A 16,227-nucleotide genomic window follows, 5' to 3' on the forward strand; every position below is an offset into this window, starting at 1 on the left:
AAATAGATGTGTGTATGTACATATGCATGGATATGTATTTTATGCATGTATAAAGTTTACGCTTTTACATAAACTTGGATCACCATATTGTGATGTTATGTGTTTTCTCACTGATAAGTTGACTTAAGGACACTGCTCTATTAATTCTTGGCTGAGATAACCCTACATTTGGGTGTGCCCTTAGTTGTGTGGGTTCTCTGCCTCCTGCGAGCTAGAGGTTCTTTACAGGGTTATCATTTTAAACATACTCCTTAAGCTTATTTTTCTGTTAGTAGATCTGTTTTTGTCATACTGACATTACAGATGCATAGTTGTAGATATCCATTGCTTGTTAATTAGCCTGACCCAAATAAGCACTTCTGGCAGTGGGGTTTGCCAGGTTATGAAAGTATGGATGGTACAGGCTGAAAGCTGCTTATTCAGGATACTGGGCTTGTTGTGTGTGCGCATATCAGGTAGGTAAGTGGTTTAGATTTCAGATGATGATAGCATCTGGTGTGGTGACTCCTACCTCCTCTTATATATTAGAGCCCTCCTGAGCCACCAGCAGTAGTGGAATCTGCTTCTTGCAACTACATTCCTGTGTGTTTTACCTTATTTTTTACAAAATCCAAAAATATCAGAAATGCCTGGAAAAAAATGAAAGTGGGCAACTAATACAAAGTGGTATAAGGCAACACTCCCTCTGGTGACCAAAGGGGGGTAACCTACTAAATACAAAAATTAAAGCTAAACTAGAGATAACCTCAAAAAATTACTAAACATTATTATATCAGCTGAACAAGATGGCACCCCGCTCTTTTTACTATCAACAGACACCAAAAAGGCATTTGATAGAGTGCGTTGGGATTTCATTTTTCAATGTCAATATAGGATTGGGCCCCAATATCCTAAAAAAACATCTCTTTATTCAAATCCCACAGCCAGGCGGAAAATAAACAATTCCCTTTCAGAGCATATTTTCATTAAGAATGGTACAAGACAGGGATGCCCTCTTTCCCCACTTCTTTTTGTATTGACCCTTGAGCCACTCCTCTCTCACATTTGCCAAAATCCCAATATCAACAGAGTGACTATAAATAATACCCAACATAAAATATGTGCCTATGCAGATGATCACACTTTTCACTCTTACCCAGCCTTTGATCTCCTTACCAAACTTACTACAAGAAATTAGCACATATAGCCAGCTCAGCGATTTAAAAAAAAAACTATGAAAAATCAAGTAAACTCAATGTTAGCCTCCCTGCCTCTACGGTAGCACTTCTGACAGAATGGTTCCCATTTCCCTGGACTAAAGACAAATTAACCTACTACGGCATCTCTTTGACTGCAAGCTATAAAGACTGGGTTCGTATTACTTATGGCTCTATTATTCAGGAAATTAGACAGGATTTAAATATGTGGACAAATAAAATGTTATCCTGGTTTGGCAGAATAAATGCTCTTAAAATGAACATTCTCCCGAAATGACTGTGTATATATTCTCAGTCTCTCCCAATGAAACCTCCTCCAGAATTTTTTACCACATTAAACAAACTAGTTAATAAATTTGTTTGGAGCAACAAATCGCCCCGGATCCAGCAATCCACCCTCCAACGCACTAAAACAAACAACAGGATTACCAAACTTCCAGCTATATCATCAAGCTTGCATTTTACAATGCCTCCTAGACTGGACCTATTTTGACCACTTTAAAACCTGGATAGCTATTGAACAATCATATGCAGTTCAACCATTAAAGTTCCTTCTGTGGTTACACCCTGGAAAGCGAAAAGCTCTTTTAGACAGTCATCCGTTAATAAGCTACGTCCTAAATATGTGGGAATCTTTGAAGTATCGAGCAAACATGATGTCGCCTAAATCACCACTTACCCCTCTGACACATAACCCTGAAACTACTCTACTGAAACTATTTTCGTTGGATAAACTACTATGGTCAGATGGTGAAGGTGTTAAGAATAATTACATAAATTTGATTCCTATGTTGAAAGTTGCAGTCAAAATTTAGAGAGAAAGCATAATTGATCCATTATACTCTCCTTTTCCTTCTCCGTTGGCACCAATTTCTATTTTGGAACCCATTCTGAAAACAGATTGCATGCAGGGGGTTGTTTTGCTGTTTTTATTGGATTGAATAAATGTAAAAAATTTTTTTTTAATCATTTACAAGTGGACTTTGAGCTTTCATTTTTGTATTTATTACCTTATTTATTGCCTTTGGATATAATGCCTTGAACCTTGGTAACATGCAGTATCATCGTCTTCACCTTGCTTAAGGTGTTCCAGTTGTTACAGGGTAGTTTTACCCCAGCTTCTACCTGCATTGTAGGTTTTTATCTTGTAGAGAAATAGAGATAATTGTTAGGTCGCTGGTAATGCTATTTGTCAAACTCCCAACAGGATGTTTGGAGAAGTTTTGTCTGTTCGTACAAGATTGACTGACTGATCCTTTCACAGTGTCGTCTACTCAGGCTGTACATGTTGAGTCTAGGTTGCATAGGCTCTCTGTCTAGGTAATGTTCGAGATAGCGCACTTGGGTGGTTTCTCTTTGTTCATGGGCTTTCACATTATGTTGATGCTTTGTAGAGGTAAGTTTTTACCTCATGAAGCTTGGTCACTCCTGGACTGGGGTTTAGAATACATTATGGTTTCAAGTACACTTGGTCATCTGTCCCAATAAAGCTCTAGTCTGATGGATTAGCAGCCATTCTGACATTACTGGTATAACCAAGTAGTCAATCCAGTCCCAGGGTCAGGTTGATGTATGGGGTTTATATTGTGTAGGATTTTTCTACAGGTAATTATGTTCTTGTATGTAGGATAAAAAAGGACTGGATTTTTATGCATGATCCTGGCCATCTGCCTAGGTGCCACAGCCAGTCTCCCTGGCTCATATGATTGCTTTTTAGGCACCTCTGGGTTTATTTTATTTTGGACCTGAAAACCTTTAGTGGTAACCAGGAAGACCTTTCTCATAAAGTTGCTATGGTCTGGCATCCAACAATGGTTCCTTTTTTCATAAGTAGTTGGTCTGGGTGCCACAGGGCTTAGCTTACTGTATATGAAGCTGGTACTGGGGTTTTACATTGTTAGTTTCCACACACAGGATCCTACACTGTGTAGGTGCTTCTCACCCTAGGGGCCCTTGAACTTGTTTTTTGGGATCAGCTTTCAGTTCTGAGCAGATCTGGTTACTAAACAGCTGTCTACCTTTAGTCAGTATTTATCATACATACCTCAGGTGTATCCCATAGTGCCTTGTGTGTCTTGTTAAAATGTCTATAGGGTCATACCTATTCAAGGCCTGTTTTAGGGTTCTCCCTTCTACTAAGTGTTTCTTACAGGTGCCTTGTGATCTGCACTGAAACTAAGCACACATGTGGTGTGCGCCTCCTGGTGAGTAGGGGAATAAGTATTTACCATTTCATTTGATGTCACCATGTTTCTCACTGCTAGAAGTGTCAAGCTGTTATGTTTAATGGACTCTCTTATCCAATCCGAAAGAAAAATAAGCCATCTAAGAGCTGTCAAGATCATGTAGAAGTCAATAGCAGATGTCCTTTTTACAACTGGAAGATCTTTCTTTGCTTCATGGTTTTAGAGGGTTTCATTTGTTTTTACACTTGCATTTGAGCAACAATATAAAAAAGTTACTGTGTTTGCAGGTTTTTTTCCCACATCTTTTTTTCATTTATGTAAAAATTTGTGTTTTTTTTGGAAATGAGTTTAGTGGTGGTTTCGAAAACTCTAAAACCACAACAATCTGAATGATAATAAATCTGCCCCTAACTATTACTCCGTTTGTATGAATTATTACTAATCATATGGTCTTATAATTATTCAGACACTTCTGAATTGTGATCTCAAAAATAATAAGACATGCTTCAGCCAAGAAACTGCACCTACTCTCTGAAATTCCCCACCTCCAAGAAGCAACCACCACCTTTCATCTCAAAGGTTCAACTCACATAACAGTTTGAAATCTCTGTTGATTAACATGGTAAAGTTCCACATGAAAGCATATTATGGAAGGACTGCATTGAATGGGGCTGCATTGAATGAAGATCTTATCAGTGTGATGCAACTGCCTACATTTTGGCAGACAAAGGCTCTAACTGCCAATAACATAGTAGCTACATTGCCATCTGCACTGGTGGATGTTTCCCATGACTCTACCAATACCAGTCCCCTTGTGTATGAGTTGCCCCTAATATTCTTCCACCTTGTACTCCTGCTGGGGAATGTTTATATATAGGCAAGTACTAATTCAGGTGGCTAATTATAATTGCATTCCTATATTTCTTTGCATCCAACAATAAATATTAAAGACTTCCCTCCCTCGGAAATAGCCTTTTTAAAGGGGTAACTTATAAAAACATCAGAGAAGCTGTGTAAAAAAAGTTATTCAAAACACCATGATATTGTCATTTTAAAGCTTTTTTTTTATAAAGCAAACACCGTTGTCTCCTTAATTGTGTGAAAGGAAATATCAACATTTGTCATTTATTTTTTGCTGTTTTCGCTAGTTCTCATGCTGTTTTCCAGCATAAATAATTTTACCCAGAATCGTAACAAGGTCCCACTCAGCTATGGGCATGCAGATTTTTTCCCTCAAAATTCTTTTCAGAGCATTCTTTACTTCTGTATTCCTTAGACTATATATGAGGGGGTTTAACATGGGAGTTATTCCAACTAACAGCACTGTGAACACTGGGTCCAACTTCACTGATTCTGAAGGCGGCCTCAAGTATGTCCACAATCCACTCCCATAGAAAATGATCAGAACAGTAAAGTGGGAGGTGCAAGTGGAGAAAGCCTTTTGTCTGCCATGTTTGGACTTAATATGGATTATGTTTCGTATTATATTTATATACGATATTAAATTTAGAGAAAATGTTATGAGTCCAAAAAAAAATGCTTCCACATAAATGGCGTTATAAAATGCAGTTCTATCACAGGAGATGTCGGCCACAGCCTTAATATCACAGAAAAACTGTTTGATCTTATTGGAACCACAAATTAACAATTTTGAAGCCAGAAATGTAAGAAATGCTGAATTAGCAAAGCCAGAAACCCAGGTCCCTACAATCACCAGCACACAAACTCTCCTGTTCATAATGTGGTGATATCTTAAGGGCTTGCAAATAGCAACATAACGATCATATGCCATAGAAGATAATAAAGTGGCTTCAACAGCAGCCAAGGCCAAGAAAAAGTACATTTGGGTAAAACATTGCACGAAGGTTATTGAGTTATTCCCTGAAAGCAAAATGTCCATCAGTTTAGGGAGAGTGACAGTAGGGTAACAGATATCTACAAAGGCCAGGGAGAAGAGAAAGAAGTACATAGGGGTGTGTAAGTGACTATCCAAGTATATAACAATGATTATAATCAGATTCCCTAATACTCCAATCACATAAATCAAGAAAAAGACAATGGAAAGAAGTGGCTGTTTTTCTCCATGATTGGAAAATGCTAAATAGAATAAACATGTTGAATTTGTTTGGTTTTCCATCGGTTTTGCTCCCTGTTGGGAAACAAGAAACACTTGTTGTGTTATCCTCTGAAAAACATATTACAATTTATTACATAAACCAAATGAGTGAAAAAGATTTCTAGATGAAGGCATTTAGAGCTGTTTAAACAAATTAAAATGTTGGGAAAAAAATATCAAGAACTTTAGAGCGTCTCATTGTCTGATTAATGAAAGGCAAATCTGTAAAATGGGCGCTCAGTGACAGCAGTTGTAAAAACTCCCCAGCAGCACAGGCAGCAGCACATTCAAAGTCTAACGTCTCATGTTGCGTTTTTAACTTGATTTTTCTCTGAATTATTGCCTGCAGCGATGGCACAACTACACAAGCGCTGCACTGATTCCATTCGGTTACAAAATGAAGTAGAGAAATGTCACTCATTGCGTCAGAGTTCCTTTCCTGAAGACACAAGTCAGTCATGGAGGTCTGTAAACCTAGATACATCCCTAATATAAAGTAGAGATATGTCTGGAACATAGAAGGAATTTTCTGAGATGCTCGGTTACCTGTTTTTATTTTTTAAAGAAAATTGAAAAAAGTAATCGGACAGTGAGGTTTAAGAAAATAATATTAATCCCTGCAATATGAAAGTATTATTAAAATGTATTTTTCATTAGGAGAATTCTTTATATTGTTACCCTGCAACAAACTTACAGCTGTTCAGTATTCAGACATAAAGGTGGTTCTACCTGTGTTCTAGAAATCTTAGCTCTATTTATAGGAAAGTTGGAATGAAGAAAACAAGCTACTTCACTTCCCATAGGCCTTTTTCTCTTGGGATTAATTACTCAAATGACTCTTTTTTATGCTGTCCTTGGTAACTGGCTGCAAAACTAAACTTATTTCCTATGAAAAGCAAACTTTTTACATTATTAACAGCTGGTTAACCTAGAACTTTGGGCAGATTTATCAAAGTATGAAATATGAGCTCATTACAGAATGTCATGGATCGGCGACGCTCCCTACCTGCTCCTGTGCGGCGGCGTCCTTCCTCCCGACGCGGCTAATCCAAGATGGCGGCGCCCAGGGCTTCACGTGGGCGCAAGGACGCCGGCGCGATGACGTCACGCGCTATGGCGCCAAATTCAAACTTAAAAGGACGCCAGAGACCCAGGTTCAATGCCCGAGTATAGCTCAATTTACCTATTGTGTTCCTGGGTCTCTATTTGTCTCATCTGCTTTCCTGTTGCTGTTTATTTGCCTGTTCTTGACCTTGAACCTTGCTGCCTGCCTTAAGTGACCTTTGCCTGAACCTGACCTTGCTTTTGGATTACCCTGCATCTGTACTTCGCTCGGACTCGCTGGAAGCGGCCTTCCTCCTTGATCCTGACTTCACCCTCCCCGTGGGTGCCGAAGGCCCCCGCTGACATTATACTCGGGCCATGGATCCCGAGGAAGCGGTACCGGACGTCGGAAGAGCCCTTCGCGGGCTGGCGTCCCGTATGGAGGCGTATGAATCCCAGCAAGTCAGAATTGGGCAAGTACTTGATTCCACTTTGTCCCGTTTGCCCGCTACTCCCGCTGTCGCGGAAATTCCTCCTGCTGTGGTGGTTCCTCTGCCAGCGATGTCGCCAGCTCGTGAGCCACGAATACCTCCTCCTCCGCGTTACAGTGGCAATCCGCAGGCCTGCAGGGGATTCGTGAATTCAGTTTGAGTTCCAACCTTCCCAATTCTCCTGTGAGCGAGCGAAGGTGGGCTACGTTATGTCTCGTCTGGAGGGCAAACCACTGGAATGGGCAACTTCTCTCTGGGAGAGTCAGTCACCCCTGACATTTGATGTGAAGGAATTTCTACAGATGTTCAGAACCATCTTTGATGCCCCTGGTCGGGTCGCTACTGCCTCTTCACGCCTGCTGCAAATCCGCCAGGGCAGTCTCGGTGCCAGTGAGTATGCCATAGACTTTAGAACCCTCATGGCGGAAACTTCCTGGAATGAGGAGGCGTATAAGGCAGTCTTCTACCAAGGCCTATCGTCCCGTCTGAAGGATGACCTGGTATCCAGAGATCTACCTGACTCCCTTGAAGATTTGATTGCTCTCGCTATTAAGGTGGACACTCGCCTTAAAGAACATCAGGCTGATAAAGAGCGGAGTAAAAAGTCTCATCCAGTCCTGGCTCCGCGCTTCCAGAACCCTATGATACCCCCGTCTTCTCCGCAGTTTACCACTTCCCCTTCGGAGGAACCCATGCAACTTGGGAAGGCTCGACTATCCGCACAAGAGAAGCTTCGGAGACGCCTTTCCGGCCTATGTCTGTACTGCGGCGGACAATCCCACTTAGCGGCTTCCTGCCCTGTCAAGCTGGGGAATACTCCTGCTTCAAGTAAGACTGTTGTTTCTTTTGCTGGTAGTATTGTTCCTAAGTCAGTGGAACAATCTCACCAATTTCATGTTCCTGTGCAGATCCGGTTGTCCTCCCAGGCAATTTCAGTCTCAGCCTTCCTTGATTCCGGAGCTGCAGGAAACTTTATGGACTTGGCATTCGCAAAAAAGGTTGGCATTTCCCTCTTTCCAGTGGCTCCTCCTATTTGGGTCTTCGCCATCGATGACAGACCTCTCTCCACGGACACCATCACTTTAACCACCGGTGAACTATCTATCCAGATTGGAGCACTACATCTGGAAAAGATGTCATTCCTGATCATTCCTTCGTCTCCTGTTGTGCTGGGGTTGCCATGGCTACGACTCCATAACCCCTCCATTGACTGGTCATCAGGTCAAATCTCCCGTTGGAGTCAGTACTGCCAAAGACATTGTTTAATTCCTCAGCCACTCCAGCGGGTTACAGTCTCCTCTACGAGTTTTTCAGCTCTACCCTCCGTCTACAGGGACTTTTCTGATGTTTTTTGTAAAAAGTCAGCAGAGTTTCTTCCCCCGCATCGGCGGTATGACTGCCCTATTGATCTCCTTCCTGGAACCATGCCACCCCGTGGGCGGACCTATCCTTTATCCCCTGCAGAGACGGCTGCCATGAAGGAGTATATCTCTGAGAATCTCCAGCGTGGATTTATCCGTCCTTCTACCTCCCCAGCAGGAGCTGGCTTCTTCTTTGTCGAAAAGAAGGACGGTGGACTCCGCCCCTGTATTGACCACCGGGGTCTCAATAAAATAACTGTTAAGAACAGATATCCATTACCCCTTATTTCTGAACTTTTTGACCAACTTAAAGGGGCCAAGATTTTCTCTAAGTTGGATCTCCGCGGGGCCTATAATCTCATCAGGATCCGAGAGGGCGATGAGTGGAAGACGGCTTTCAACACCCGTGATGGGCATTACGAGTTCCTCGTGATGCCCTTCGGCCTCTGCAACGCTCCAGCCGTCTTCCAAGAGTTCGTTAACGATATTTTTCGGGACCTCCTGGGGAAGTCTGTTGTCGTGTACCTGGATGACATCCTCATCTTCTCTCAAGATTTGGAGACCCATCGCTCCCAAGTCAAAGAAGCCCTTTCTCGCCTTAGAGAAAATTTCCTTTTCGCCAAGTTGGAGAAATGCACTTTCGAAGTACCAAAGATCTCCTTCCTGGGCTACATTATCTCGTCTAGGGGCTTCGAAATGGATCCTGCCAAAGTATCTGCTATCCAGAAGTGGCCACTTCCCCAGAGTACTAAAGCAATCCAGAGGTTTATAGGATTTGCGAACTATTATCGCCAATTCATTAAAGGCTTTTCTTCCCGCATTGCTCCTATCCTTTCCCTCATCCGCAAAGGAGGGAGACCCAATTGTTGGCCTCCTGTGGCCCTTGAAGCCATCCAGTCCCTGAAGGATGCCTTCATTTCGGCCTCTGTTCTTCGACACCCAGAACCTCATTTACCCTTCTTTATTGAAGTCGACGCCTCTGATGTAGGAGCAGGTGCTATCCTTTCCCAGAGACATTCTGCTGATGGTAAGCTCCATCCATGTGCATACTTCTCCAAGAAGTTTTCCTCCGCCGAGCAGAATTACGACATTGGGAATCGTGAACTCCTGGCTGTCAAACTCGCCTTCGAGGAATGGCGACACCTCTTAGAGGGAGCATCTCATCCGGTCACGATCTATACTGATCATAAGAACCTAGAATTTCTTCAGTCTCTCAAGAGACAGAATCCCCGTCAGGCGAGGTGGTCGCTTTTCTTCTCCCGTTTCAATTTTGTCCTGACGTATCGTCCTGGGACCAAGAATCGGAAGGCAGACGCTCTGTCTCGAAGTTTCTCCCCCGAAGATCGTCTACCTATAGAGCAAGAGCCTATCATTCCTCCTTCCAGGATCATTGCCTCTGTATTGCCCCAATTTGCTGTACAAATTTTGCTAAGCCAGTCTGCCGCTCCTTCCGATACTCCCATAGGAATGGCATTTGTACCTCCCGAGTTACGCCTTCCTATTCTCCAGCAGACTCATAGCTCCAAACAAGCTGGCCACCCGGGTTCTGAAAAAACTCTTGAGCTTCTTCGACGCCTAGTTTGGTGGCCGACCATCCGCAAGGATGTCCGAGACTTTGTCGCAGCTTGTACAGTATGTGCCACCTCTAAAGCCAGCCACTCTCGACCCTGTGGTCTTCTGCATCCATTGCCAATACCCTCTCGCCCATGGACGCATTTGGGTATGGACTTTATTGTGGAGCTGCCGCCCTCCTGTGGTAACACTGTCATTTGGGTAGTGATAGACCGCTTCAGCAAGATGGCACACTTCATACCCTTGAGGAAACTCCCCTCGGCTGTAGAACTGGCTCATCTCTTCATACAGCATATCTTTCGTTTACATGGTTTCCCTGTGGAAATTGTCTCCGATAGAGGGTCCCAGTTTGTTTCCAGATTTTGGCGCTCCTTATGCAAGTCTCTGGGAGTATCTCTTCAGTTCTCCTCGGCCTATCATCCTCAGACCAATGGGGCAGCAGAGTGTGTAAACCAAGCTCTTGAACAGTTTCTGCGAAACCATGTTTCCCTTTGCCAAGACGACTGGTCGGATTTACTCCCGTGGGCAGAGTTCGCTCACAACAATGCCAGTCACTCCTCCACTGGAAGATCTCCTTTCTTGTCGGTGTATGGTCAACATCCTTTGGCCTTCCCTCAAGATTTGCTTCTCTCCGAAGTTCCCGCTGCAGATGACCTGGCGGCTCACATGTCTGTTATCTGGGCTGCCACCAAGTCTAATTTGGAAAAAAGTTCCTTGGTACACAAGACCTTCGCTGATCGTCGGAGAAAGCCTTCCCCTCCATACAAGGTTGGTGAAAAAGTCTGGCTCTCTTCCAGGAACATCCGCTTGAAGGTACCATCTCCGAAACTGGGTCCCAAGTTCCTGGGTCCCTTCTCCATCTCTGAGGTGATCAATCCCGTAGCAGTCCGGCTACAACTTCCCCCAGAGATGCGGATTCCTAACGTGTTCCACGTCTCCCTGTTGAAACCAGTGGTGCTCAATCACTTCTCCTCTGCTCAGTCCCCTCCTTCTGCCGTCCTCGTGGATGGTCAGCAAGAGTACGAAGTTGAGAAGATTCTAGATTCTAGGCTCTCCAGGGGATCACTCCAATACCTAGTCCAATGGAAGGGATTCGGCCCTGAGGAATGCTCCTGGGAGAAAGACTCTGATGTACATGCTCCTCATCTTGTGAAGGCATTCCATGATCAATTTCCTCAGAAGCCTCGGCCTAGTGGTCCAGTGGCCCCCCGTGGGGGGGGGGGTACTGTCATGGATCGGCAACGCTCCCTACCTGCTCCTGTGCGGCGGTGTCCTTCCTCCCGGCGCGGCGAATCCAAGATGGCGGCGCCCAGGGCTCCACGTGGGCGCAAGGACGCCGGCGCGATGACGTCACGCGCTATGGCGCCAAATTCAAACTTAAAAGGATGCCAGAGACCCAGGTTCAATGCCCGAGTATAGCTCAATTTACCTATTGTGTTCCTGGGTCTCTATTTGTCTCATCTGCCTTCCTGTTGCTGTTTATTTGCCTGTTCTTGACCTTGAACCTTGCTGCCTGCCTTAAGTGACCTTTGCCTGAACCTGACCTTGCTTTTGGATTACCCTGCATCTGTACTTCGCTCGGACTCGCTGGAAGCGCCCTTCCTCCTTGATCCTGACTTCACCCTCCCCGTGGGTGCCGAAGGCCCCCGCTGACACAGAAAACCCAATTTCCTTAGCTGAACTCCATGTCAGTACCTACCGGGATAGCCCCTACCTCCTGCTACCATCAGAAGGACCCTCCCCAAATCTTTAAAACACCAACCACACCCACTTACTGGTGTCCTTATGCTTCTGCTCCCACTAGAAGCAAAATTTTCTTTTTAACCTCAGGAAAGCATTGGACCTGCCCAAAAGCTTCCAAGGGACAGGGGTTTTTTGGTCTATGGGACCTTTTTTATTCCCCAGCACATTACCTCATATCTTGGAGTCTTCTGGGTTCCAACTCCTGGACTAGGTAGGGCACTCTTGTGCAATGTTTGGTAGCCATGTCTGCCCGTGTTTCAGTTGCCTTCCTGTATTGCCATCGGAGCATTTGGTGGCAAGGGCTTGTCCCCTCACCTGGGTGTGACCTCCAGGCCTGCCCAAAAGGCATCCTGTGGCAATGGTGTATCTGGCCCCTACACCCCTTTATTTTTACAGATGGGCGAGGGAGGTGGCAGTTAGCGTAGGGTCAGTTAGTAATTAGGCATAGTTAGTAAGGGACCTGAGCCTAAATACCTCCTGTTACTTTTTCTTTGTTCCCAAGTAGTGATGGGCGAAAAGTTTCGCCAGGCATGGATTCGCGGCGAATTTCTGCGTTTCGCCATTGGCGGATTGTTTCGCGAAACGGATGAAAAATTTCGCCGCGTAAAAATTCGCCGCACGTCCAAAAATTGTCGCCGGCGTCAAAAAAGAATAGTCGCGGACGACGAAACAATAGCGCGCGACAAAATAATAGCCGCAGGCGACGAAACAAGAGCCACGCGACGAAACAAGAGCCGTGGGCGACGAAACAATAGCCGCGCGTGACAAAACAATAGCCGTGCAACAAAATAATAGCTGCGGGCGACGAAATAATAGCCGCGCGACAAAACAAGAGCCGCGGGACGAAACAAGAGCCGCGGGCGACAAAACAAGAGCCACGCGCGACGAAATAATAGCCGCGCGACAAAACAATAGCCGCGGGCGACGAAACAAGAGCCGCGCGACGAAACGAGAGCCGCGGGCGACGAAACAAGAGCCGCGCGCGACGAAATAATAGCCGCGCGACAAAACAATAGCCGCGCGACATTTTCGCCGTTTCGCGAATTTTTTCGCCGTTTCGCGGATCTTTTCAAAGATTCGCGAATTTTTCGGCGAAGCGAAACGGAACAGATTCGCTCATCACTATTCCCAAGCAATGAATATATGTTTTTTCTTTTCAATGGAGGAAAGGTTCATGGCTAGCTGCCTCCCTCAACAGACTTTCCTACGGCTGAGGTATTCTTCCAAAAAAAAATCTCTCTAAGCCTTTTAACTATTGATGGGGAATCTGTCCCGTTGTGCTTCACCGAAAAATGCACAAAATGGTGAGAAATCCACAAATCGTTTGTCGCGCAATTTTTTTGTTACGTTTGAAATAAGCCGAAATACGTTCTGCTGCTGTAAATTTGGCCTACCTTGTGCCTGCACCCAAATGAATGGAATACACTTGGGTGCAGGCACATATAGCCGATATCCGCCAAAAAAACGCAAGTCTTCACTTTTACGCTTGGTCTAACCTAAATTATAAACTAATTAGTACAAGTTTTGTGATTTTGTAGCTGGGTTTTATCCATGTCTAATATACCTACATCTGTATGTCCTACTACACATTTCAGCAAAATGTAATGCTGCTGGGTAAGGTATTGCTTACTCAAATAAGCAAACAAATATATTTCATATGGCAGTGTTCTTCCTGCAGTAGGTATGTTTCATCAAGGCTCACACTTTGCAGCCTGTATGTTTGTTATGAGGTTTTCTTACTTCACAAATGAACTGCATGTATTTTTATACAACAATATTGTGGCCCTTGTCGGTAAGATTATCCAGTCCCAGCAGCATCATGTTTCCAATTCACTTGGCAGGAATAGATGGTCAAGTCATGGGCTTCTTATTACAAAGAAAAGGTACAGTGTATTTCACTGTCCATGGCTGGGACTATGGGGTTGCCAGTGTACCTAGCCTAAGAGCTGTATCTCAGGGCCCTGGCAGAGGCAATATCTGCTATAATATAGAACATATGGCTTATCACATGCTAGCGCCATGGCTCCATGTCCTCTTTGTGGGTTCAGAGGATCCTTTATTTGTTGATTTAATATGGTTAGGTGTCTACAGCCATCTGCAAAATGTACAGGTATGTCTATGCATATCCTAAGGAAGTATATACATTCAGACTGAATGCTTAACCAGTTAACTGAGATATATGTAGGTGTACCAAAGATCCTACCAAGCTGGCAAATAGATGTGTGTATGTACATATGCATGGATATGTATTTTATGCATGTATAAAGTTTACGCTTTTACATAAACTTGGATCACCATATTGTGATGTTATGTGTTTGATCACTGATAACTTGACTTAAGGACACTGATCTATTAATTCTTGGCTGAGATAACCCTACATTTGGGTGTGCCCTTAGTTGTGTGGGTTCTCTGCCACCTGCGAGCTAGAGGTTCTTTACAGGGTTATCATTTTAAACATACTCCTTAAGCTTATTTTTCTGTTAGTAGATCTGTTTTTGTCATACTGACACTACAGATGCATAGTTGTAGATATCCATTGCTTGTTAATTAGCCTGACCCAAATAAGCACTTCTGGCAGTGGGATTTGCCAGGTTATGAAAGTATGGATGGTACGGGCTGAAAGCTGCTTATTCAGGATACTGGGCTTGTTGTGTGTGCGCATATCAGGTAGGTAAGTGGTTTAGATTTCAGATGATGATAGCATCTGGTGTGGTGACTCCTACCTCCTCTTATATATCAGAGCCCTCCTGAGCCACCAGCAGTAGTGGAATCTGCTTCTTGCAACTACATTCCTGTGTGTTTTACCTTATTTTTTACAAAATCCAAAAATATCAGAAATGCCTGGAAAAAAATGAAAGTGGGCAACTAATACAAAGTGGTATAAGGCAACACTCCCTCTGGTGACCAAAGGGGGGTAAAACTACTAAATACAAAAATTAAAGCTAAACTAGAGATAACCTCAAAAAATTACTAAACATTATTATATCAGCTGAACAAGATGGCACCCCGCTCTTTTTACTATCAACAGACGCCGAAAAGGCATTTGATAGAGTGAGTTGGGATTTCATTTTTCAATGTCAATATAGGATTGGGCCCCAATATCCTAAAAAAACATCTCTTTATTCAAATCCCACAGCCAGGCGGAAAATAAACAATTCCCTTTCAGAGCATATTTTCATTAAGAATGGTACAAGACAGGGATGCCCTCTTTCCCCACTTCTTTTTGTATTGACCCTTGAGCCACTCCTCTCTCACATTTGCCAAAATCCCAATATCAACAGAGTGACTATAAATAATACCCAACATAAAATATGTGCCTACGCGGATGATCACACTTTTCACTCTTACCCAGCCTTTGATCTCCTTACCAAACTTACTACAAGAAATTAGCACATATAGCCAGCTCAGCGATTTAAAAAAAAAACTATGAAAAATCAAGTAAACTCAATAATAGCCTCCCTGCCTCTACGGTAGCACTTCTGACAGAATGGTTCCCATTTCCCTGGACTAAAGACAAATTAACCTACTACGGCATCTCTTTGACTGCAAGCTATAAAGACTGGGTTCGTATTACTTATGGCTCTATTATTCAGGAAATTAGACAGGATTTAAATATGTGGACAAATAAAATGTTATCCTGGTTTGGCAGAATAAATGCTCTTAAAATGAACATTCTCCCGAAATGACTGTGTATATATTTCAGTCTCTCCCAATGAAACCTCCTCCAGAATTTTTTACCACATTAAACAAACTAGTTAATAAATTTGTTTGGAGCAACAAATCGCCCCGGATCCAGCAATCCACCCTCCAACGCACTAAAACAAACAACAGGATTACCAAACTTGCAGCTATATCATCAAGCTTGCATTTTACAATGCCTCCTAGACTGGACCTATTTTGACCACTTTAAAACCTGGATAGCTATTGAACAATCATATGCAGTTCAACCATTAAAGTTCCTTCTGTGGTTACACCCTGGAAAGCGAAAAGCTCTTTTAGACAGTCATCCGTTAATAAGCTACGTCCTAAATATGTGGGAATCTTTGAAGTATCGAGCAAACATGATGTCGCCTAAATCACCACTTACCCCTCTGACACATAACCCTGAAACTACTCTACTGAAACTATTTTCGTTGGATAAACTACTATGGTCAGATGGTGAAGGTGTTAAGAATAATTACATAAATTTGATTCCTATGTTGAAAGTTGCAGTCAAAATTTAGAGAGAAAGCATAATTGATCCATTATACTCTCCTTTTCCTTCTCCGTTGGCACCAATTTCTATTTTGGAACCCATTCTGAAAACAGATTGCATGCAGGGGGTTGTTTTGCTGTTTTTATTGGATTGAATAAATGTAAAAAATTTTTTTTTAATCATTTACAAGTGGACTTTGAGCTTTCATTTTTGTATTTATTACCTTATTTATTGCCTTTGGATATAATGCCTTGAACCTTGGTAACAAGCAGTATCATCGTCTTCACCTTGCTTAAGGTGTTCCAGTTGTTACAGGGTAGTTT

General features: G+C 43.3%; 1 protein-coding gene across 1 annotated transcript in view; it reads right to left on the reverse strand.

Moving 5' to 3' along the window:
* The window catches only part of LOC116409556 (putative olfactory receptor 2B3), a 103,582-nt gene that overhangs the window by 16,399 nt on the left and 70,956 nt on the right, over positions 1-16,227 (reverse strand). The window lies entirely within an intron of this gene.

Source organism: Xenopus tropicalis, chromosome 3 (genome assembly GCF_000004195.4).
Source record: "Xenopus tropicalis strain Nigerian chromosome 3, UCB_Xtro_10.0, whole genome shotgun sequence".
Taxonomy (NCBI): domain Eukaryota; kingdom Metazoa; phylum Chordata; class Amphibia; order Anura; family Pipidae; genus Xenopus; species Xenopus tropicalis.